Source organism: Sorex fumeus, unplaced genomic scaffold, assembly GCF_029834395.1.
Source record: "Sorex fumeus unplaced genomic scaffold, SorFum_2.1 ptg000006l, whole genome shotgun sequence".
Lineage (NCBI taxonomy): Eukaryota > Metazoa > Chordata > Mammalia > Eulipotyphla > Soricidae > Sorex > Sorex fumeus.
The window spans coordinates 57632391-57657182 of NW_026606063.1; the positions used below are offsets into that span (position 1 = coordinate 57632391).

The window sequence follows — 24792 nt, forward strand, 5'->3', positions numbered from 1 at the left end:
GATTGAATATGATGTGGTCTATTTCATTGTGGAACCGTCCATCGGGAGACTCCCATGTCCAACGTTTAGATTCAGCCTTTTGGAATTGTGAGTTACCATGGAAGGTTTTGGTTGACATGATGAACTCAGACAGTCTGTCACCCTGTCAAACTACAAAGAATCAGTGTGTAATATAATTACAGATCAGCAAGAAGAGATGAACGTTTAGGCAGTGGAGCAATAATACAGTGTGTAGAGTGTTTGCCTTGCAAATAGTTGATTCTGGTTTGATCCTCAGCACTATATTTGGTGCTCCAATAACCCCCAGAAGTGATTCCTGAGCACAGAGCCAGGAGTAAATCCCAAGCACAGCTGGATATGGGCTAAAAACAAAGAAGAAAAATGAGAGAGAGAGAGATTTACAATCTGTATAATCAGAGCACTAACTTAGACCCCCAAATCAGTGCAATGTTCTATTTTTCTTAAGAGAGACAGAACTTTTTTTTAACCACTTTTATTGAGGCATCAGGGTTTACAATGCTCTTAATTTTATTTTCATGCGTACATCATTCCAGCACCACATCTATCACCAGAAAACTCTCTTGCATCCACCAGTGTCCCAAGGACCCTCCCAACCACCCTCACTCCCCTGTAAGCTCAGTTCTATAGACAAATTCTCCAGTTCTGATGATCTTATTCACTTGTTGTTCCATTACTATGTTTCTTTATGTCCCATATATGAAAGAGCTTTTTTTAAAAATTTAATTGTGGAGGTGGTGACACCAAGACACATAGATGAACTCTGAACTCCTAAAATTCCACAAAACTGTAAATCAATGATAAGTTGATAAATTTTTTTTCCAAATCTATATATTTCTCTTTTTACATATGTAAAATTTTAATGATTTTACATTTTAAATTTTAAGGGCAATTAGAGGCCATCCCAAAAAGCCTCTATCCCTCTCGGAGAGCCTGACAAGTTACCGAGAGTATTCGGCCTGCACGGCAGAGCCCCGCAAGCTATCCATTGTGTATTCGATATGCCAAAACCAGTAATTACAATAGGTCTCATTCCCCTGACCCTGAAGGCGTCACTAACGAACAGACGCCATTAAGCTACACTAGCATGCGACAGGGACAAATGGAGACGTTACTGGTGCCCGCTCGAGCAAATCGATGATTAACGGGAAGTCAAGTGATCAAGTCAAGTGAAAATGTTAATGAACAGAATGAATAATTCTATGCTAATAACTTAATATAAAATAGATAAATCCTACAAATAACAATTTAGTAAGAATGGGGAAATGAAAATTAAGAAAAATCTGGGGCCAGAGAGGTAGTACAGAAGGTAGAGTACTCGCATTGCATTGGCCATTGCGGGCGACCAACCTAGGTTCAATCCTCATCATCTCATATGGTTCCCCAAGCATGCCAGGAGTAATTCCTGAGTGCAGATCCAATAGTAACTCCTGAGCATTGCTGGATGTGGCCAAACAACAACAGAAGAAAGTTGAGGGGCTGGAGCAATAGGACAGCAGGTAGGGCATTTGCCTTGCATGTGGTTCACCAGGGTTCGATCCTTGGCATCCCATATGGTCCCCTGAGCACTGCCAGAAGTGATTCCTGAGTATAGAGCCAGAAGTCAGTAACCCTGAGAATTGCTGGGTGTCACCTGAAAAGCCAAAAAATAAATAAAGTTAAGAAAAATTTAAAGGAAGGGCCAGAGAGATAGTACAGCAGGTAAGGTACTTACCCTGCACCTGGCCAACCTGGGTTTAATCCCCTGAGCACCACCAAAAGTGATCCCTGGAGAGAGAGAGAGAGGAGAGAGAGAGAGAGGGAGAGACAGACAGACAGACAGACAGAGACAGAGACAGAGACAGAAAGAGAAGGAGAAAGAAAAGAGATTTAAGGGAAAATCTGTATAGGCCTATAAAAGTATAGAAGTGCTTTATTCTAAAAAGGAGACTAATATATTAGATATCATATAACAGATAATGCTTAAGTATTTGATTACCAAAAATATGTATTGTAATAAAAATTCATACAGGGCCCAAGCGAAAGTACAGTGGGAAGGGCGTTTGCTTTGCAACTTGTCGACCTGAGTTCAATCCCCAGCATTCCACGTGGTCCCCTGAACACCGCCAGTAATTCCTGAGTGCAGAGCCAGGAGGAGTAAACTCTGAGCATTGCCGGGTGTGACCAAAAAGGAAAACAAAACAAAACAAAACAAAAAAACTTCTATAGATGTTTTAAAAATCACCAGAACAGTGCTCGCTTTGGCAGCACATATACTAAAATTGGAACGATACAGAGAAGATTAGCATGGCCCCTGCGCATGGATGACACACAAATTCGTGAAGTGTTCCATATTTTTGAAGCAAATGTTTGTAAAACACACTGTAATAAAGGACTTGTGCCAGAATATTTAATGACTGTTACCCCTCAATTACCACATATGCATATATATAGATATACTTTAGATATGTATTATATTTCAGCTTAATTATAGACTCAGTTTTGCTCCATTTTGCCAGTGTTGTACTGTCTGTGACTTGATACTACTTCTTTAAATCATAGGTTGTGAATCCTATAACTTATATAAACTTAGATGTCAAAAAATTTTGTTCCAACTTAAAAAAAATCACCAGAACAGACATAGAACATTTAATTTAAGTGAAACACTATCACTGTCACTGTCCTCCCATTGTTTATTGATTTGCTTGAGCAGGCCCAGTAACATTGTGAGACTTGTTGTTACTGTGTTTGGCATATCGAATACATCACGAGTAGCTTGCCAGGCTTTGTCATGCAGGCGAGATACTCTCAGTAGCTTGCCAGGCTCTCCCAGAGAGGCGGAAGAATCGAACTCGGGTTGGCCAGGTCGGCCACGTGCAAGGCAAAGTGAAACACTAATTATTTAAAAATTATAAAATTCCTTAGCAAGCCAGAAATGAACAAACCTTTCTTAATCTAGTAGAGAGTAACCATAAGCATCATGAGTGAATGCCACACTTAGTGGCAAAATGCTGAGGTTTTTCTTGCCTATTAAAGGAGCTTCTTTAATGCTTCTTGCAAAACTGGTTTCAAGGCTACGAATTCCTTAGGCTGCTGCCTCTCCATGAATCTCTACATTGTTCCTTCAGATATGAATGATAATCTAGCTGGATAGTATGGTTATGTGTTCATTTCATTGAGGGTGGTTTTTGGGGTGGGTGGGGAGGTTTGGGCCATATCAGAGGTTCTCAGGGCTTACTACTCCTGGCTCTGTGCTCAGGGATCATTCCTAGAGGTCTCAGGGAGACCTTATGAGGTGCCAGGGAGGTAACCCTGGTCAGCTGTGTGCAAGGCAAATACCCTACACTGTGTTATCACTCCAATCCACCATTGAGGGTTTTTTTTTCATTATTTTCTTCTGGCTCATAGAGTGGCATTTAATAGATCTGCTGTGAGTCTTATGTGCTTTCCTTTGTATGTAAGTCTCTTTTGTGGGCAGGGTGGCACACCTGGCAATGCTAAAGGTTTACTCCTGGCTCTGCGCTCAGGTATTGCTCCTGGAGGATTTATGGAAACATATGGGGTGCCATGGGATTGAAACTGAGTCTGCTTCATGCAAGGTAAGAGCCTTATGTACTGTTCTATCTCTCTTCTCCTGTGAGTTCCTTTAAATCTTGCTGCTTTCAATAGTTCGTGTCTATCTTTTGTTACTCTGATTATTATGTTCTCAGAGTTTTTCTGTTTTTGCTGGGACCCTTCAGGCTCCTTAGATCTGGGTTTCTGCACTCTTCAACTTTGGGAAATTGTAGTTTATTATTTATTTAAATAGTGGATCTTCATTAAATTTGCCCTTTCTTCTTCAGGATTCTGATGATTCTTATATCATTCCTCTTGAATCATCCCGTAGTTCTCTGATTTGCTATTCACTTCTTTTCATACTTTTCCTCCTTCTTCTATTGTTTCTAACGGTTTCCTATACCTCATCTTGGAGATTTTCGGCTCAGTTGCAGAATTCTGCTTATTCTGCTGATTCTGCTGATCAGATCATCTATTGAGTTCTGTCATGTCTGATTATGGTTTTCTCATTTTTGGTTCTGGTGATAAGACTGGCTACTGTTGATGTTTCTGGACAAAACACGTTTAAAATGCTGCCTTAATTTCAGTCAGCCCAGGAATACGTGAAGGTGACTATTGACGGAAAACTCTTTTTTATGTATAAAACACATGACTTTTATTTTGTTTTTGGTTTGGGGTCACAGATACTGGTACTCGACTTACTCCTTGCTCTGCATTCAGGTTTCACTCCTGGTGGTGTTTAGGGGAACCCATGAGGTGCCAGGGATTGGACCTGGGTCATCCACATGCAAGGCAAATGCCCTACCCATGTACTCTTACTCCTGCCCCTAAAACACATAAATGTTTTTATTGGGGTTTTTTTTTGCCATATTCAACAATGCTCAGAGTTTACTCTTGACTCTGTGCTCTGGAATTACACCTGGCAGTGCTCAGGGCACCATATAGGATACTAGAAATTGAACCAGGTTGGCTACGTGCAAGACAAACACCTTACCTCTATACTATCTCTCCAGTACCTAATACACACGACCCTTCCTTGATAAATCTTACTAGCACATCATAGCAGCTTATTTATTTCTCAGGAAAATAAGTGTCTTGCTGATTAGAGAGATAGCCAAGAGGTTAATGCCCTTGCCTTGCCATACAGTCCAGCTGGGTTCAGATCCCTGTCACCATATGTGGTCCCCCACACCCATCTCCAGCACCAAGTATCAATAAGGGTCACTTCAGTCACAGAGTCAGGAATTGCCCAGAAAAGCCAGAGTGATAGTACAGTGGGTAGGGTGTTTGCCTCGTATGTGGTCAACCCGGGTTTGATTCCTGGCACCCCATATGATCTCCCAAGCACTACCAGGAATAATAACTGAATGCAGAGCTAGAAGTGATCCCCGAACATCACCAGATGTGCCCCAAAAACCAAAAAAAAAAGAAAGGAAGGAAGGAAGGAAGGAAGAAAGAAAGAAAGAAAGAAAGAAAGAAAGAAAGAAAGAAAATGCCTAGAACTCCTAGGCACCACAGTGTGTGCCTCTCCGCCCATTTCTACCCCACCCCATACACACCAGAAAAAAAGTGACCTGGGCAACTCTCTGTGGGGTTTGCACTTTCTCCAAAGTCTACAGACATTCTCTATTAGTACTCAGACTTCTTTGCACATGCCAAAATGTGCATCTTTGTTTCATTGGTGAATCTCAGCTGCTACCTGCATGGGAATGTGGATATAAGATGTGGTGATAGGGTGTCCTGTTCAAGGCTCCAGAGTTTCTGCCTCCAGAGTCCCTGAACTGGACTTTGTGGATTCTGAAAAGAACATATGCAAATGAGTCTTATGTTAGAAGGATTTGGGGTCTTCATTTGAAAGTTTGGGGATTTTTTTTATTTTACCAGAAATCTCTTTCAGGAACTTAACTCTTATTTACATCAGTTAGCATGTGGTAAAATTGGTTTTGTTCTATGTCATAGTTTCCAATAATGTACTGATAATTGATAATGTATTGATAACTTCAAGTGGGAACTCGCTGTGCATATATTTTCCTTGTTTGTTCTCCCAGGTAGCTCTGTCTAATTTAATTATCATATTCTTCTGTCTCTGATACTCTGTTCATTATTGGTATTTTCCTTTCCTAAATCTGACTTATCTGACTTTCTTTTTTCTGGGTCTTTTTTTTTTTTAATAATGTAGGAGTCCTGCTATTTATTTAGCCATTGATTGAATTGGGACAGTACTCCACAGTACTTTTTTTCCTATTTTTTAATTGAATATCCATGAGACAGACCATTATAAAGCTATTTATAATTGGATTTCAGTCCTACAATGATCCAGCACCCTTCCATCCACTAGTGTACATTTCCCACCACCAATGTCCCCTATTTCCCTACCACCTCCCCTCAATACCCCTACCCTCACCCCCAGCCTCCCTCTATGGGAGATACTTTTCTTCTTGCTCTCTCTCTCTCCTTTTCCTTTTGTGCGTCATGGTTTGCAGTAAATAAAACCCAGCTACCAGAAGAGAACAGCGCAGAATCTCCTGCCCCGCACCTGGCTGTCCTCCTCGCTGGGGTCCCTTGGAGGGGGGCGGGTTGAGTTTCCCTCCCCACCCTGAGCAGAGCCCCAGCAGCCAAAGACCTCCAGAACCAGGCACAACCATGCTGAGACAACTCTCCACACGCACGAAGGTACCGGCAGAGGAACAAAGGCATGCAGGTCCCAGGGCTGAGATCTCCAAGCCTGCTCGGATGGGAGCTGAGCATCCTCCACCCAGATCCTCCAAATTCCAGTAGGCAGGAATCACACCCACCAACTGCCCCCACCCCCCCGTGCCGTGTAATCCCATCAACGGCCAAGACCCAGAGACTATAAAACCCAGCCCCTGGAAGTGCGCGGCCACATTTGTGGCTGTGCAACATCTTATTATCTCATTCTTACTTTGGACAACCTGGCAGGTTACTGAATGTAACCTGCCCACATGGCAGAGTCTGGCAAACTCCCCTTGGTGTGCCCAATATGCCAAATACCAGTAACAATGATGGGTCTCATTCTCCTAACCCTGAAAGAGCCTTGAATACGGCACTTTTTAAAATCTCAGGGCTAGGGCGAAGGAGTCGTTACTGGTGCCTGCTCAAGGCAATCGACAAACAACAGGATGATCGTGATCGTGATCACAGTTTGCAGTACAGATGCTAAGAGGTCATGGTGTTTATTCAAGGCATTCAGTATTTTTATAGGGACAGTAGGGCTGGAAAGGTTTTTCAATTGGGTGATCACTTGGGGTGTGGATATGACTGCAGAGTCTTCCAGAAGTACAGGAAGATGGGGGGATGTAGCCTATTCGACCCCAAGAAAGCATGGAGATTTCAGTCACAAAACCCATTAATCCAAATTTTCAGCAGATTACATCTTAGTGAGGTCCATTCTGAGACATGGAGTCAGTCCGGGGGTATGGTGGTGATTTTGGATTGTGAAAGCAAGTGAAAGCAAGTGGCTGCTGGGGGCTCTGCTTGGGCAGGCACCAGGTCGACCCATCCCTCTCTGATTTACCCTAGTCTGTTCAGCCATGCAAAGGTTCAAGAGTAGCTGCGGCTTTTGATCTCTTTTGAGATTTATTTATGGGTCTCTGAAATAAGGCCAAAAAATGAGCTTGTATAGCTAAGCCATAGTTGGTTCGTGGGTACCTAACTTTTGGCCATTTAATTTCCTGATAAACTTGGCCTCATGTTGTTGGGGTCTGGCCAAAGGACAGAGGCAATTTTGGGGTATCAGAAAGCCTGAAGACACCATCAGGATAACATGGAAAGTATAATATTAAGTGAAATGAGTCAGAAAGAGAGGGACAGACATAGAAAGATTGCACTCATTTGTGGAATATAAAGTAACAGAATGGGAAACTAACACCCAAGAATAGTAGAGATAAGTACCAGGAGGATTACTTCACAGTTTAGAAGCTGGCCTCACATTCTGGGGGGAAAGGCAGCTCAGATAGAGAAGGGACCACCTACTAAAGGCTTGGTACTAGGAGGACCCACTCGGGATGGGAGATACACCCTGAAAGTAGACTATAGACCGAACATGATGGCCACTTAATACCTCTATTGCAAACCACAGAACCCAAAAGGAGAGAGAACAAAAGGGAATGCCCTGCCACAGAGGCGGAGTGGGGTGTGGGGGATGGGGTGAGAGTGGTGGGAGGGATGCTGGGGTCATTGGTGGTGGAAAATGGGAACTGGTGGAGGGATGGGTACTCGATCATTGTATGACTGAAATACAAGCACAAAAGTTTGTAAGTCAGTAACTACCTCACAGTGATTCACTAATAAAATATTTTTTAAAAAAGAAAGGCACCATCAGGCTGCTGATGCACTGGCCCCACAGGTAAAGGTTGACCTATTGACGGCACCATACCCCCATTTTTCTTAGTCTTTCACTGTGTTCCCCACCATGGTTAAGAGTTCTTATACATATTTCCAACAGTTTATACATTTACTAAATACTTGGACAATACTTTCAAAGTGCATAAATGAAACAAACAAATCACCTGCAAAGATTATGTTCTGAATCGGTGGTCTTTATACTTTGGGGAAATAAATAATAGCACAATGGGCCGAGCTCATTCCTTAGGTGCAGAAGGTATGAGTTTAATCCCAAGCACCAAAGGGTCCCCTGAGAACTTCCAGGAGTGACTTCTTAGCACCGGTAGGAGTAATCCCTTAAGCACTACAGGGGTGTGGCCTCCAAATATTTTTTTTGTTTTGGGGACCACATTCAGAGTGCTCAGGGCTTACTCTTGGCTCTGTGCTCAGGGATCACTCCTGGTGAGCTCAGAGGACATATAGGGTACTGAGGATCAAACTTGGGTGAGCTGCATGCAAGGCAAGTGCCCTACCCTCTGTACCATTGCTCCATATTTTTAATGTGTAAATTCTATAATCAAATAATACATGGTCAGAAATGCATTCTAGGGCTGGGAAGATAGCTCAATAAGCATATGCTTTGCATGAGAGAGGCCTGGTTTGATCCTCTGAGCACTGCTAGTAATAGCCCTTGCATATCATTGGGTGTCCCTTCTCCCCCAAAGGAAAATAAATGCATTCTATCTCCTCAAGATGGGCTGGAGCAATAGCACAGTGGTAGGGCATTGCCTTGTGCGCAGCCAGCCTGGGGAAAGCCATGTCGGGTTCAATTCCTCCGCCCCTCTTGGAGAGCCTGGCAAGCTACCGAGAGTCTCTCGCCCGCATGGCAAAGCCTGGCAAGCTCCCTGTGATGTATTCAATATGCCAAACACGGTAACAACAAGTCTCAAAATGGAGATGTTACTGGGCCCACTTGAGCAAACTGATGAACAACGGGAGGACAATGACAGTGTTTTTATCTCCCCAAGAGAAACTAAAAGCGTGAAAGTGAGGAAATGGGAACAGTAAAACAGCTAGGGCACTTGCCTTGCATAAGCTTAATCGTATATGGCTTGCTTCCTGGCACCATATATGGTCCCCTGAGCCCTGACAGGAGTTTTTCCTGAGCGCAGAATGAGGAGTAAGCCCTGAGCACAGCGACTGTGGCCAAGAAACACACACATGTAATCATATATATATATATATACACATTTATATATATATATATGCACATCATAGAGGATAGAAGTTAATATAGGTTCTCTGTTTAAGGACTTTTAAAGATTAAACAGAGGATCTTTCAAATTCAGGGAAGAACAACGCTGATGTGGTAGCTGCCATTGCTCTTGGCTCAGTATGAGCCAGGGTCTATCATAGCGTGTACCATGACTAGTAATAATGGAAGACTATACCATAATAGAGAACTGAAGATACCTGTGGAGTTGATGGTATGGGTAGACACAAAACTATAGGTCAAGCAGTAGTCACAAAAAAAATCTAGAGAGTGAAGAGAAGGAGATTTCTAGTAGTGCAATTTGGGAAATTTCTCAAATTTCTCGAATTATTAAAAGAAATTTATCATCCAAATATAGTCTGTATTCAAAATATATTGATGCAGGACTCTAGGTTGCATCTAATCTTTGAGTTCCTTTCCATGGATCTCAAGAAATACTTGAATTCTGGCCTGCTCTTCATGCCCGTGCTCTCCCTGAATACACTTCCCACTTGCTGTTCTCTATGTCTCTTTGCTTACTTGCTCTTTCAAGTCTGTTTTCTCTCTCCAACATGTATTCCTTTTCTTCTTCCCTGCCCCACATCTTCATAAGTTTCATTGATTTTCTTGCTAGAAAGTAAATAAAAGATGCAGTTTTCTTGTAAGTTTGTCAGAGAGGAAATTCACTGATAAAACTATTTGGGACCAAGGAAAACAGGGAAAAGTATGTTTGCTTATAAACTGGCTTTCCCCTTCTCTATTAGAATGCTTATAAAACTCATAGATATACAGCTATTAATTGCCCAGGAATGCACACAAAATAAAAGTTTGATAAATTTTTTCTTTTCTTTTTCTTTTTTGGCTTTTTGGGTCACATCCAGAGATTCTCAGAGGTTACTCCTGGCTCTGTACTCAGCAATTACTCCTGGAAGTGCTCAGGGGACCATATGAGATGCCACGGATTGAACCCAGCTCGGCTGTGTGTAAGGTAAATGCCCTATCTGCTGTCCTATTGCTCCAACCCCTTGATAAATTGTTGAGAAAATGAAAACTTTCTTAACTATTAACTATTTTTGTCTTATGTACTTTCCTTTGTTATAAAACTTAAACTTCATCTAACTATCACTTGATCACTTGACTTCCTGTTAATCATCGATTTGCTCAAGTGGGTGCCAGTAATGTCTCTGTTCGTTCTAGGAACACAAAGAGCCTCAAACTGATCGTTCAAGATCTTGATGAAGAAGTCTGACCATCTGGTAGGTGGGCAGCCACGCGGTCTTTTGACGTTCCGTGGGATCCAGTCTGTAACGGCTCTAGTCCATCTAACTATAAATGATTTAAATAGGTAAACTTGTTCTTGTGAATTTAAATATATTAATTCTGTATATGTGCACCGACTCTCATTACTGAAATAAAACTAAATCTTCTCTTGACAAAGGAAAATGAGAGGTACTCAGGACTTACTCCTGGCTCAGCACTCAGGGATCACTCCTGGCAGGGCTCAGGGGACCATACAGGCTGTGGGGGATTGAATGTGGGTCAGCTTCATGCAAAGTGAGTGCTTTACCTACTGTACTATCACTATGATCCAACCCCAGTGTTTTCTAAATCACATACCTCTGATCCTGATCCCTCGCATTGCTTATGGATATTGCGAGGCCCAAATTTGGTCTCATTCTGGGTCCCAGTGTATTTTTCCAAGATTTACCTCACCTCCGTATGATCTATCACATCAATCCAAGAAGCTGCCAGGGTCACACCAAAAGCAGTGTTTATTAGTTAGAGGATATTGACGTGGGTGGGTTAAAGGCAGGAAGTGACTAATTCAGCATCAGATTCTGAATGTTTACTCTTCTTAAATTAAGCATAAGATTTCTACTAAGTGTGACCTGTTTGCTCAAGATATAGGTAACATTACCAAAACAACTTTCTATTTCTACTCTTAAAATGCATTATGACAACCCTATGCTATTAGTCTTCTCTATAAATATAATGATTATAATATCCTATTCCATAGACAAGCATAAATAACTAAACCATTTTTACAATATTTTATGTAATCCAGTTGATTCTGGATTTATTGCAAATGAAGTGGAAAGAAATAGAGACTACAGAGGGAGAAGAATGATTTTTCAAAAGAACTATTGCTAATTCCTTCAAAGACTTAAGATGTTCAACAGTGAATGAGTAGAAAAGAAATGGTGGTATGAGACTCGAATAAATCTTGGAAGAGGGGCTGGAGCGATAGCACAGCGGGTAGGGCATTTGCCTTGCACGCAGCCAACATGGCCGACCCAGGTTCGATTCCCAGCATCCCATATGGTCCCCCGAGCACTGCCAGGAGTAATTCCTGAGTGCACGAGCCAGGAGTAACCCCTGAGCATCACCGGGTGTGACCCAAAAAGCAAAAAAAAATAATAATAATAAATCTTGGAAGAGAGCCGCAAACTGCAGAGATACCTCCATACCCCATGTCAGACTGAATTCATTCAGGGCACCTCAGAGGAGAGCAAGTGAGCCCAGCACCCTCCCCATCAGAGTTCCAACAGATGAAAACTCCTAGAACCCAATCACCACTATGCTGATGGTCAATCTCCACAGGAGTCTGGAGGAATGGGCTGTTCTTCCATGAGCCTGGCAGTCATGCCCACAAACTGCCTCTGGTTCCATATAAGCTCCTTAATAGTCATGATCCAGAGACTGACAAATAAATCTCGAAAGAGAGCCACAAGCTGCAGAGATGCCTCTGGACCCCAAACTCACCATCCAGTTAAAAACTTAACCCCAATTCTATCACCCTATTTAAAATTTTAGAATTCCTGCAGCATGCAGCTGCACTTGAGGCCACATGACATCTCATATTCTATGCCACTGATGTACCAAAAGTAGCACACCGCATTTGATGGTATGTAAAGTAGAAGGCAATCTGATCTCAATCAAATATATATATATATATTTATATAAGCACACATGGTTCAACCTGTAACAACATAATAGTAATCTCTTATACAAGGACTTAATGGTTTCAAGGTGAGATATAACAATTTTCTAAGGAAAACTTTTTGGATCATTTTTAGTGGATTATTCATAACAAGCAATATAAAATAAATTGTTTAGTATCTGCCTTTGGGGGAGGCTTGAATGGTGGTGGAAAAACTCAAAATTACGGTGGTGGGAAAGTGTAATGGTGGTGGGATTGGTGTCAGAATATTGAATGTCAAAATTATTGTGAACAACTTTATAAAAATAAAATAATAATAATAAATAAATGGTGGTTTATATACACAATGGAATACTACTCAGATATGAGAAAAGATGAAATCTTTTGTGAGACCACACCTAGATGTTTCAGGGACTACTCCAGATTCTGTACTCAGGGATCACGCCTGGCAGGACTCAGGGGTCCGTACATGGTGCCAGGGATCAAACAGGGGTTATACAAGATAAGCACCTTATCCCCTGTACTATCTCTACAGCTTACAAAATCTTGGCATTGGTTGTATGGAACTGGAGGGTGTCATTATAAGTGAAGTGAGTCAGAAAGAAAAAGACAAACATCAGATGATCTCACTCTAATTCGGATTATAGAGAAACAAAGTAAGGGATTAGACAGTCCCAATGCAAATAAACCCTGAGATACAGTCAATTTAACAGTGATCTGAGGGTGTTAAGGTGTTGGGGGAGGGAGAAGGAACCTTTGGATAATGGTAGAGGGGTCTTGGCCTACTCTGGTGGTGCACATGTGAGGTAGCACAACTATAAAATAATGCTAGTACTATTATAAACATCATTACCATCAGGTAAAAAGATAAAAGCTTTTCCTCAAATAACAACAGAAACAAAAGTATTCATCAATTACCAAAATGGCTATTCTATTTTTATAGGCGCCACACCTGGCAAGTGGACTCTTAGAGTCCCACGTATCAAAGCCAGGACTTCACATATGCAAGGCATGTCATCTACCACTTTGAATCACAGTCACATATCTGGCCCACAACAGACACTCTAAAAAATTAAAGACCAAAGGGGTTTTTGATAATTAAAGACTTAATAACAAGAGTAAAATCTCCACTGAAAGACTAAATGATAAAATTACATCCCCCAAATAACAATAAACACTTAAAGGACTAGAGAAAAATTACAGGGCCAGTCAAGTAGTTCAATGTATGCCAAGAGGAGTCTCAGGAAACAGAAATCAGAGAGGAACACTTGTCAAGGATATAATACAAGTATCCCATAACTATGGTTCATGAATTTCTAAATTGAAATGGAGTAAACAGGGCCAGGAGAGATAGCATAGCACGTAAAGTGCTCACTTTGCATGCAGTCAACCTGGGTTAGATCCCCAGCATCCCATATGGCTCCTTGAGCACCAGCAGGTGTAATTCCTGAGTGCAGAGTCCTGAGAGCATCGTAAGGTGGATGACCCAAAACAAAACAAAAAAAGAATTAAATGGAGTGAACAGAACTGAAGAGAGGCCAAGGGGACCATGGGAAGTCAGTGCTGGCTGACGTTGGCCTTGCCAATCCCAAGATCACCACCTAGTTTTTAGGTTTATATCTATTTTTTTTTCCTGGCTCTGCACTCCAGCATCGCTCCTGGTTGTGGTCAAGGGGCCACATGGATAGCAAGGGTTAGAACTTGGATTGGTTATGTGCTAGGCAAGTGCCCTACCCTCTGTACTCTCTCTCTCTCCCAGATCTGTATTAACTGGTAATTTTTTGATGGATATAGAACAGACCCTAAACACCTTTGCATGGATCCAAGACTAGTAGGTGCAATATTACTTCCCCTTATTGCAGAAAATTAGAAAGTATTCATAATAGAAGAAGAGAAAAACTAATATCTTAAGGACAAAATATAACATCATTATTATATTTCATGAAATAAATCAGCAACGCCCATGGAACAGCTCATGGTCCTGAAGTCATCCTTGGAAGGGAAGTTCAGTAGGGAAGTTAAGCCAGGCTACGGCTATTGCTACATCTTTCCAGGCCTCCATCTAGAGGAACAGTATTGCCCTTTTTCTTGGTACAATTGGGTTTGCTATTAGTTTGTGCCCACAAACTGAACAACATGTTGTTTGGAGATCTTATACACATAGTAAAACTATAAAGAAAAGAAAAGAAAGGGCTCCCACAAAAATCAGTTTACAGGACTGAAGAGATAGTACAGCAGGTAGGGCATTTGCCTTGCATGTGACCAATCTGTGTTCCATCCCCAGCATCCCATATGGTCCCTTGAGCACCACCAGGAATAATTCCTGAGAGCAGAGCCAGGAGTAACCACTGAGCATTTCCAGGTGTGGACCACCCCTAACCCTCAAAATCAGGTTACCTTTCATGGCGAGAGGATGGGAGGCCCTATTAGGGAGAGCCCTAAGGGGTCTCTGAGCTACCCACAAATTACAGGTATGATTATATACTTTCTAGCAGTTTTTCCCCCTGACACATGCATTGTATGTGCCCCATATGCAGACCTTAAAAATCTGAGCAGCAGATAGAGAAGGGAACACCAAGTAAAGGATGTTCGGAGGACCCGTTCGGGTTGAAAGATGCATGCTGAAAGTAGACTATAGACCAAACACGATGATCGTTCAATACTTCTATTGCAAACCACAATACCCAAAAAGAGAGAGAATAAAAGGGAATTCTCTGAAGCTGAGGCGGGGTGGGGTCGTGGGGGATGGGGTGGGTGGGGATGGTGGGAGGGATGCTGGAAAAATTGGTGGGGGAGAATGGGCACTGGTGGAGGGGTGGGTAAACCATCATTGTATGACTGTAATGCAAACACAAAAGTTCGTAAGTCTGTAACAGTACCCCATGGTGATTCACTAATAAAAAATTTTTTTAAAAAATCTGAGCGGTATGCTGGATAAAGCAAGCTAAGAGCTGCAAACATAAAGCCAAGCAGGAAACATCCTGCTAGGGAAAGTTCAGGTGTAAGCAGAAAGTGCCCTGCTAGGAAGAGTACAGGAGAGAGCAGACACACAGGGTCGCAGCACAGGCAGCCTGGTAGGGAGAGTTCAGCCAAGAGCAAAGCATCCCATAGTCTCAAGCTCATTGCTTATTTACCCCACATCCCCCATGCTCCACTGAGCTAACAGTGGGATGTACTAACTCGTAACACATGGTAGGTGAAGGAAAGAAGGGAAAATGGAGGGTGTATTTCATAAAAGCAATGACGCCCTTTGTTTGGGGCTGTTGACGCTAACTTGTTACCTGAACAAGTCACTGGATCCATATTATTCTTTGCTACAGGCCCTGCTGGACAAAGTTGAAAATACCAGTTTGACTGGCTTTATTGTGGTGATAAGCGCCTACCTCTGTCACCTCCCTCCCAACTCCTCGACTTGCTTTCCCAATGCTTGTGGTTCAAATGACCAAGGATGATCTGGGAAGTGGGGTGGGGACAGAAAGTGCCTTCAACAGAAAGTGAACCTCTGGGGGAAAGCACAGCGAGATGAACCGCAGAACCCACACTCCTCGTCATTGTTGGGTGGAAACTAAGTTTTTGCAGTACCATCCCTGTTTCATAGACAAAGAGCCCAGAGAGCAGTAAGCAACCTCATTCAGTATTTTCCTTTTCTTCTTTCTTTTTTAGTTTACCTGATGGTACTTGGGAACTTATCCCAGATCAGTCAATGCTTGGGGATATATATATATATATATATATATATATATATATATATATTTAACCAAACCTGGACTTCTTGTATTCAAAGCATGCATCCCAATCTATTGAACTATGTCTCTGCCCTGATCCCCAAAATCTGCATTTTCTTTTTCCTTTTCCTTCTTTTTTTCCCCACACTTGGTGAGGCTCAGGAGATACTCGAGGAAGTGCTTGTGGTGTTTGGGGAGTCATGAGTACTAGTGATTGAAGTTGAGGATCCCACATGCCAAGCAAGTGCTCCAGCCCCGTGAGTCATTTTCCAGGTCCCAATTCAACAGTTATGAAAGGAAAATAGATAAGGCCTCAAATATACTTTGTGAGAAGAAAAAATCGGAAACAAAATTTTTACACAAAGCAAAACCTTGTGACTGATGACAGAATAAATTTTGGTTTCACATAGTAACCATTTAATGAGAGATAAAGCAAATAGGATGAAGAAATAGACAAAGAAACTAAGTGATTATAGGGTCTGCAATTCAAACACAAGGTGCCCATGAAGAGTTCTAAGATCTTATTTTTTTTTTTTTTTTGCTTTTTGTGTCACACCTGGCAATGCACAGGGGTTACTCCTGGCTCTACACTCAGGAGTTACTCCTGGCGGTGCTCAGGGGACCATATGGGATGCTGGGAATTGAACCCAGGTCGGCCGCATGCAAGGCAAACGCCTTACCAGCTGTGCTATCTCTCCAGCCCCTAAGATCTTATTAAAGAGAGTTGTTACAAACTGACCAGCCAGGGACACACTCAATAAAAAAAAACTTATGGGGCACGACCCCACCAACTGTAGGGAAGGGTTTAAGTACCCTCAAACCATATTGTTCTTTCTCCCTAGAGTTAGAAACTTACCAACCTGTAAGCTGATTGGTTAGTGCCACCTGTGGGTGCCCCTTTGTTCTATTCTTTTCATGCCTGACTCACCACTAGATTCCTGCTCTTTACTGATTGGCTGGCACTATCTGCAAGCATTGTAAATTTTGTTCATTCTGTTCCCTTTCCCAAGATGTGGTCTTGGGTTCATGCCCAGTTCGACTGTCAGTTACATAATCATACAGAATAGCAAAATGGCTACCAACAACTAAAGTGGCTGCACTTTGGTTCATGCTGAAAATGGCTGTGCTTTGCTTCTAACAGTGGAAAGGATAAAAAAGAATGGGAGAGAAGAGAAGGGATGATTCACTCAGGCATACCAGATTTTCGTATAATGCAGGATCTTCAGTGACCATCTCCCCAGAATCTGAAGCTACATACAAATTATCTGAAATTAGGACTGGAGCAATAACACAATGGGTAGGGCATTTGCCTTGCATGCAGTCAACCCATGTTCGATTCCCAACATGCCATATGATTCCCCCAACCCAGCAAGAAGTGATGCCTGAGTGCAGAGCCAAAAGTAACCCCTGAGAAATGCCTTGTGTGGCCCCAAAACAAAATTGTATGAAATTGGGGCTGGAAATATGGGTCAGTGATAAAACATATGCCTTGCACATGTGACGCCTGTGTTCACCTAAAAAAAGAGAGAGAAAGAAAGAGAAAGAAGGGAAAGAAAAAGAGAAACAAAGAAAGGAAGACCAAGAGATAATACCATGGGAAAGGCACTTGCCTTGCCTTACCAGAACCAGCTCTGCTTCTATACTGGCACTGAGCATGGCCAGGAATGACAGAACCAAAAGTAAACCCTGAACACTGCTGATTGTGGCTCCCTGGAATAAAATAAAATCACTGTATCACTGTATCACTGTCATCCCGTTGTTCATCAATTTACTCAAGCGGGTGCTAGTAATGTCTCCATTCATCCCAGACCTGAGATTTTAGCAACCTTACTTATCTTTCCCAAAGCTGCTGCCTCCAGGCTCTTTCAGGGTTAGGGGAATGAGACCCGTTATTGTTACTGTTTTTGGCCTATCGAATACGCCACAGGTAGCTTGCCAGGCACATTTCCCCATTTCTTCCCCTATTTTATTTTATTGAGCCTGGCAATAAAATAAAATAGAGGAAGAAATGGGGAAATGTGCCTTAAAGTAAGGAGGTACACACCTCAGGCAGAGATGTGGGTTGCTTCCCCGAAGAGAGAAATACAAACCTTTGCCTTTGCCAAGTTTCTCTAAATATCCCCCTATAGTCTGTAGCTAGGGATGTGTCAAAGAGAAGAGTTTGGGATTGTTGATGTCTCCTTTGACATTATTACTTTATTTTATTTTGATTTGGGGGCCACACCCAACTGTGCTGAGGACTTTCTTCGGGCTCTGATCTCTCCTAGGGGGGTTAGGGGAACAATTTGGGGTTCTGATGATTAAACCCGGGTTGGCCACACGCAAGGCATACACCCTATACATTCTACTGTCTCTGCAGTCCCTCCTTTGACATTATTTGATGTACTTTCTTCCATATGAGAGTCATCTCCTTACAGGGGTCTAGCCATGTTCTAGGTTTAGAGTTCCACATCTTAAAAGATTTTCTGGGCTCCTCAGATGGGTTCTAGGTCTCAAAGACCTTCATGCCTTTGGGCTGGTTTTGGTTTAGAGACAGTGTTTTTCCCAGTATCATTACCAGGCTCCCCAGTCTCTCTGATTGCAACAAAATGGTTGGAATGCAGACATTCGATTTTAGGGAAAACACCTCTTCTGAGGTCATCCTTCTCTCTGCTCTCGTGGAAGACATTACCTTATTCTTCAAGGTTACTAGCTACAAATACAGTACTAAGAAAGGATAAGTTCAAGAGTGGCTTGTGTTTTCGGGAATAACAAGGACATGCAAGGATGCCTAGAGCCCACAGCAGGCTGCCTCTGCCAACACAAACCCCAGCGTAAATGTGATTATGAACTAAAACAAATTTCTAACATATAGGAAAGGAACAAGTGCTAGTTAATGGATCTTTGTTCTAATTGTTAATGAAATTAAAAACAATTCTGACCCAGGATATAGTTCAGTCATAGAGCAAATGCTTTGCATGTGTAAGACTTTGAATTTCATACCTGAAGCCAAAGTTCAGAAACAAACTAATAGCAATGAGACAAGTAAAACTATTCTAAACATAGGAGTGAGAGAGATAGGACAGGAAGTAAGGTGCTGCTTTTGCATTCGGCTAGCTTGGTTTGATCCCAGAGACCACGTATGGTCCCCTGAACACCACCAGGAGAGATTCCTGAGCTCTGAAGCCAAGAGTAAGTCCTGAGAACAAACAGGCGTGGCCCCCCAAAAAAATAAAAACAAAAACGCAAACACTATGAAGGAAAAAGAATCTTATTCAGAGATAGAAATGGGTAAATATGTATGTACTATCTAATTGTATCATTTATTTTAACTCTTCTCTTCAATGACATCGCTAAAGTCAGAATGTAACTCAGTTGCTGAGCCCTTGTCTCACACATATGGGTCCCCAGGTTTAATCCCTAACACTGAAAAAAAGATAATTAATATTTACCATATTCCCCCATTTATCAATCAAACACATAGTTATTTGTTTTAAGTCCACTGAGCTTCCAAGAAGATGTGGTAAAAGATTTTTTACTTTTGGCTGTTTATTGGCTTCCAGCTGTAGTTACATTTGTTTTATTTATGTATTTTTACCAGGAGACACACCCAGAGGTGTCGAAAGATGGGAAGCCAGGGCCACTCCCAGAGGTACTTGGCACTGGGCCTGCATTCAGTGCTCAGGCCTGATGGTGCTGTGTTCAGAGCCTACAGTGCCATGAGCATCAGGGCCATTCCACCAAATGCTTAGGGGCCACCAGGGCAATTCCTGACTGTGCTGTGGGCAAGTGGTGCCAAGGATGGAACTCAGGGCCTCACATATGTTAGGCATATGCTCCTTCCCTTTTATCCACATTTTCAGTCCCATAGGATTTTCTTCTTTGTCTACTTTTTATTAAATACATTTTCTCCCACTCATTTTATGTGTCTTTTGGTGTGGGAAGGCGAATTGAACGACACTTGGTGTTGGTCAGATTTACTCCTGGCTCTGTGGTCAGTGGTCAATCCTCTTGGTGCTCAGGGGATCATATGTGGTACTAGGGTCAGCTGAAGGAAACTGGAGTCTGCTGCAAGCAAGGCAAGCACCTTCACTGGGTACTATCTCTCCAGCCCTCCTATTCATTTCAACAGTCAGGGTGAATTGCAATGAGATGCTAAAGTGAATGATCCACTTTTGCACCTCTGACCAAGGTAGCTACAATGCTACCAGACTGCATTGCTGGGACCGGAGAGATAGTACACTGGGCAGGGCACTTACCCTGCATGTGATCAACCAGATTTTGATCCCCAGCATCCCATATAGTTCCCTGGATACCACTAGGAATAATTTCTCTGTGCAGAGCGAGGAGTAAGTACTGAGCATCCCTGGGTGTGACCCCAAACCAATCAAACAAACAGACAAATTGAAGTACATTGCTGGCTGATGATAGATAAGTAGCTTATCATTTGTCAGGCACACACTGAGCTCCATTATGAGAAGCAGTGGTAGATGCCAGGCACAATGCATGGAGGACTGAGAATAATATAAAGAAGCTCAAAGAATGACCATCCTGAGCCGGTCTCTACAGCAAGTATTCCTAATCACAGCAGATGCAGCACAATTGTATGTGGGGATTGGTCCATCATTTTTATTTATTTATTTTTGGTGGTGCTGGGGGCTGAACCCAGGATGAAATCATGCAATTCACTGCAGCTTGGATGGAACTGGAGGATGTCACATTAAGTAATCAGAAGGACAAATGCCGATGTTCTCATTTATTTGTTATCTATAAAATAATGGGACAAGGAAATGAAACGTATCAAAGGTGGGCAAACCCTTGGCCCTAGATTATAGAAAGGAAAATATTAGAGAAGGAGAGAAATGGCGAGTGGGTGATAGGGAGTAATAAGAGGCAATCAGGAGGTTTCTTAAGGACTAGAGTCAGGGGCCTTGAACACATTAGTAGTGGTAGAGGTATGGTATATGTATATATCTAAATCAAAGAGCTAACAGCACTAAAAGCATGAAATACAACCTACAACAACCAAATCTAGAAATGTGCCTGTCCTCGGTGCTGAAAGTAGGTAAAGGGATGAACATGATAACCTTTAGGTACCTATATTGCAAACCAATGCCCAAAAGGGGAGGGAGGGAGAGAGACAGAGAGACAGATACAGAGTTAGAGACAGAGAGAGAGGGAGAGTGAGAGAGAGATAAGAAAAGTGCTTGCCATAGAGGCAGGCTGGGGGGATGTGGGGGGTAGGAAAACTGAGGACATTGGTGGTGTGAAATGTGCACTGGTGAAGGGATGGGTGTTGGAACATTAGAACATTGTATGACTGAAACCTAATGATGAACATCTTGGTAACTGTGTATCTCACAGTGATTCAATTAAACACACACACACACACACACACACACATCACTGTTGAGGAGCCAGGCTAGGGTGTGGGAGGGAACCTAAGAAATTGGTGGAGGGAAGTGGACACTTGTGGTAAGATTGGTGCTGGAACATCGTGTGCCTGAAACTCTATTATGGACGCTTTTTGTAAATAATGGTGCTGAAATTAAAAATTTAAATTAAATAAATGAGTGAAACTAACAACCTACCCTTCAAGAACATTTGGATTAGAGGATATGGGGGATTGACATGACTAGAAGTGTCTGCCTTGTAAACATGGAGTGATGAACTCGGTCCTCCACACCCCTACCATCATGAAGCACAGGGATAAACACAGGAGTAGCACAGTCCAGCTATCTCTATTATTTGGGACCCCTGGCCCTAGAGTTGAATTTGCAATCTCTGGCACACAACCAGGTATGTGCAGATACCACCACTGGGTAACCCACAGTGAGCACCAATATGAAAGATGTGCGAGCACTGCAGGCAAGAGTGTGACCCCCCAGTAAGTATGTGTGAGCCCCACCTCTGAGAGAGGGATACCCCTGGCAAGCAAAAACAACAACCAAATGCGTGCAGCCCCCAGGAAGCACCACAAGCAAATGTGCCAGGAATACAAGAAAGTACGTGTGTGAGCCTGGGTCAGCACAACAGCACGCGCAACAAATGGGGCAGGGAGGGGTGGGGGAGTGACTATTCTACCTAGGTTTAGCATCACTTTAATTTTTAATTTTAATCATATATATAAAATATATATGTATGTATGTGTGTATATATATATACATAACCAGGCATAGCCCATATATATATGGGCTATGTACATATATATATATATATATATATATATATATATATGTATAGGCTATGCCTGGTCATGCTCATGGTTTATTCCTAGCGCCGAGCTCAGGGATAACAGCTGGTGGTGCTCAAGAGACCATATGGGGATACCAGGGACCAAGCCTGGATGGAGTTGGCTATGGGCAAGGCAAACACGCTATCTACTGTACTATCTCTCTGGCCCTAAGTCTCACTTTATTTTACTTAATTTTTTTCTTGTTTTTGTTTGTAGGAGGGAGACCACATCCAGTTGTGCTCAGGGTTTACTCCTGACTGTCCTTACGGGTCATTTCTGACAGTGCTCAGGACCATATGTGGTGCTGGGAATAGACTTGGAGTCAGTTGTATAGAAGCCAAGTCTTTCTGGTGCCTCCTGCCTATGCTTTTTGTGATGGTTCTGGGGTTCCTCCATCAGCCAGGCCTATCAGGCCCCTCTCAGGGCCTCTACTTCCCTCAGTGGAACACAAATGCACAGAAGTGACTTGGGTCTCCACCGTCCACCCTTCTGTTCCATTGATTTCAAAGACTCCACCCGGTCACAGAACTGAAGAGAAGGTGTGGGAGGGAGCGGAAACCCTAAGGGAGGAACTGCCCATACAAACAGGCTTGTGACTCACTTTCTCTCAAGACTGTCTTTCATCACGACAGAAGTCAGTCCTTAGAACACTACAAGTGCCCGGAGGCCCAGGTGGGAAGGGATCCCTCTTGGAAGCAGCTTAGACCACACCTGGACGCGTGTCTGCCTTTAAAACAGCCAGCACTGACATGTCAGCGTGGCATCATTTTATTTTTCAACAAGCATTTGGCAACCTGACCACCAAAGTAAGTTCTTAGTCCCTGCAAATCAGTCATTGGTGACGCTATCTAAGTTGTCTAACCCTGAGGCCATAAGACACACCTTTTGGGTATAGTCGTCTGTCCTGTGCCGTGGCTTTTGGTTACATGAGGTGCTGCAAATCCTCTGTTTGAGAGCTAGAGTCTGGGGAAGAACCAATAGTCAATCTGAACCAGATTTTCTGGGTGTCAGGGCCATCTGACTTGGCAAGACCATTTGGAATAAGAAAGGATGGAGGTGAGGGAAGGAAGATAGTGCAGGGATTAAGGCACTTGCCTTACTCTTGCCTTACAGTAGACCCTGGTTTGATCCCCTGCATTGCATATGGTCTTCAAGAGTGAACCCTAAGCACAGAGCTAGGAATGAGCCCTGAACACTGCCAAGAGTGGCATGAAGGGAAGGAAAGAAGGAAGGAAGGAAGGAAGGAAAGAAGGAAGGAAGGAAGGAAGGAAGGAAGGAAGGAAGGAAGGAAGGAAGGAAGGAAAGAAGGAAGGAAGGGAGAGAAGAAAGAAAAGAAAGAAAGAAAGAAAGAAAGAAAGAAAGAAAGAAAGAAAGAAAGAAAGAAGGAAAGGTGGGCTCAACGTACAACGAGGCACTATTCTTTTCTGATGCACAAACTGCTTCCAACTTCCAAAATCAAAGTGTCACAGAAATGCCTTTGTGAAATGCCGCCCTGCAGGGCAATACTGTTGTACCTTCCCTTTTCCCGTTACTGCCCTGGTGCCCAGCAGCCCTGTGGAGCAGGTAAAAGTTATCCTAGACAGGAAATGCACCTGAAGCACAGAGTGACTAACAACTTTTCCCAGCTCACAAGGCTTGACGTGGTAAAGGGTGAAGCTGGGGTTGGAACCTGGGTAATAGATATGAGTACCCATGCTTCTAATCGTTATGTAAGCTGTCTTTGGTTTAAAATAAAACAAAACAACGACACTGTTTTTACCTAAGATAAAAAAAACCCTAAAGGGAGCAGACCTGTTTAGAAAGGTAGACACACCCTGTGAATTCATGGGAAGTCAGTTTTGACACTAAGTCTTTGATAACCTGTTGATAATATCTGTCTTGCTTTTATACGTACAGCCCTGCAACCAAAATTTCAGTGAATGCCATGCTGAAGATGCTTGATGAAATGGTGTCAAATGAAGATATGAATGAATAAAGCACTTTGAAGTCATCTTTCTGGTGAACTGCTGTTCTAGGCAAATAGCGAGGGAACAGCCACCATGTATTTATCTCTTTACTCGCAAGGTGTGTGCTCTGTCAGTAAGTTTTACAACTAGCATTCACTGAATCCCTTCGGTGTGGAGGATAATGTTCACTGGAGTCATTCAATATAAACCTGAAGGGGTATAGTTCCAACCCTAGGTCCAGAGGCGTTTTATCATTTACTGTGCAACTCACCATGGGGCTTCAGGATGGCTCAGCCCTTTTGTGTACCAACCTCTGGCCTCCAAGGGCTTTATTGGGTTCTTTTGAATTCACTCTCACTTGTCCTATTCCACAATCCTCAATCTCTACCACTCCACCCCCTACAATAGCCTCCTAGCTATGCTCCCTTTCTCTGCTCTCCCCCAGACACCTACACCATCCCTACCCAGCACCCTGACAATTCCTTCCTTGAAGCCCAGCTCTGTACCAATCACTTACCTTCTTTGCTCCTCAATTTCCTCCTTGGTAAAATGGGGGGAAAGCAATTATACTTCAGTGAGCTTTATGGAGATTCAATGAGATAATATATGCTAATGTGGTGCTGTTGTAAATGCTTGTCATGCAATGAATAGAAAGAGTTTTGTTTTGTTTTGGTTTGGTTTAGGGCCCCTTTCGGAGAGCCCGGCAAGCCACCGAGAGTATCTCGCCCGCATGGTGAAGCCTGGCAAGCTACCTGTGATGTATTCGATATGCCCAAAACAGTAACAACAAGTCTCAAAATTTGTTGTGAGACGATACT

General features: G+C 42.8%; 1 non-coding gene across 1 annotated transcript; it reads left to right on the forward strand.

Annotated features, from left to right (window-relative positions):
* The first annotated feature begins 2249 nt into the window (after window positions 1-2249).
* Window positions 2250-2356, forward strand: LOC130038655 (U6 spliceosomal RNA). The gene has a single exon (XR_008794748.1). It is a non-coding gene; the product is annotated as a U6 spliceosomal RNA (small nuclear RNA).
* Window positions 2357-24792: the final 22436 nt, after the last annotated feature.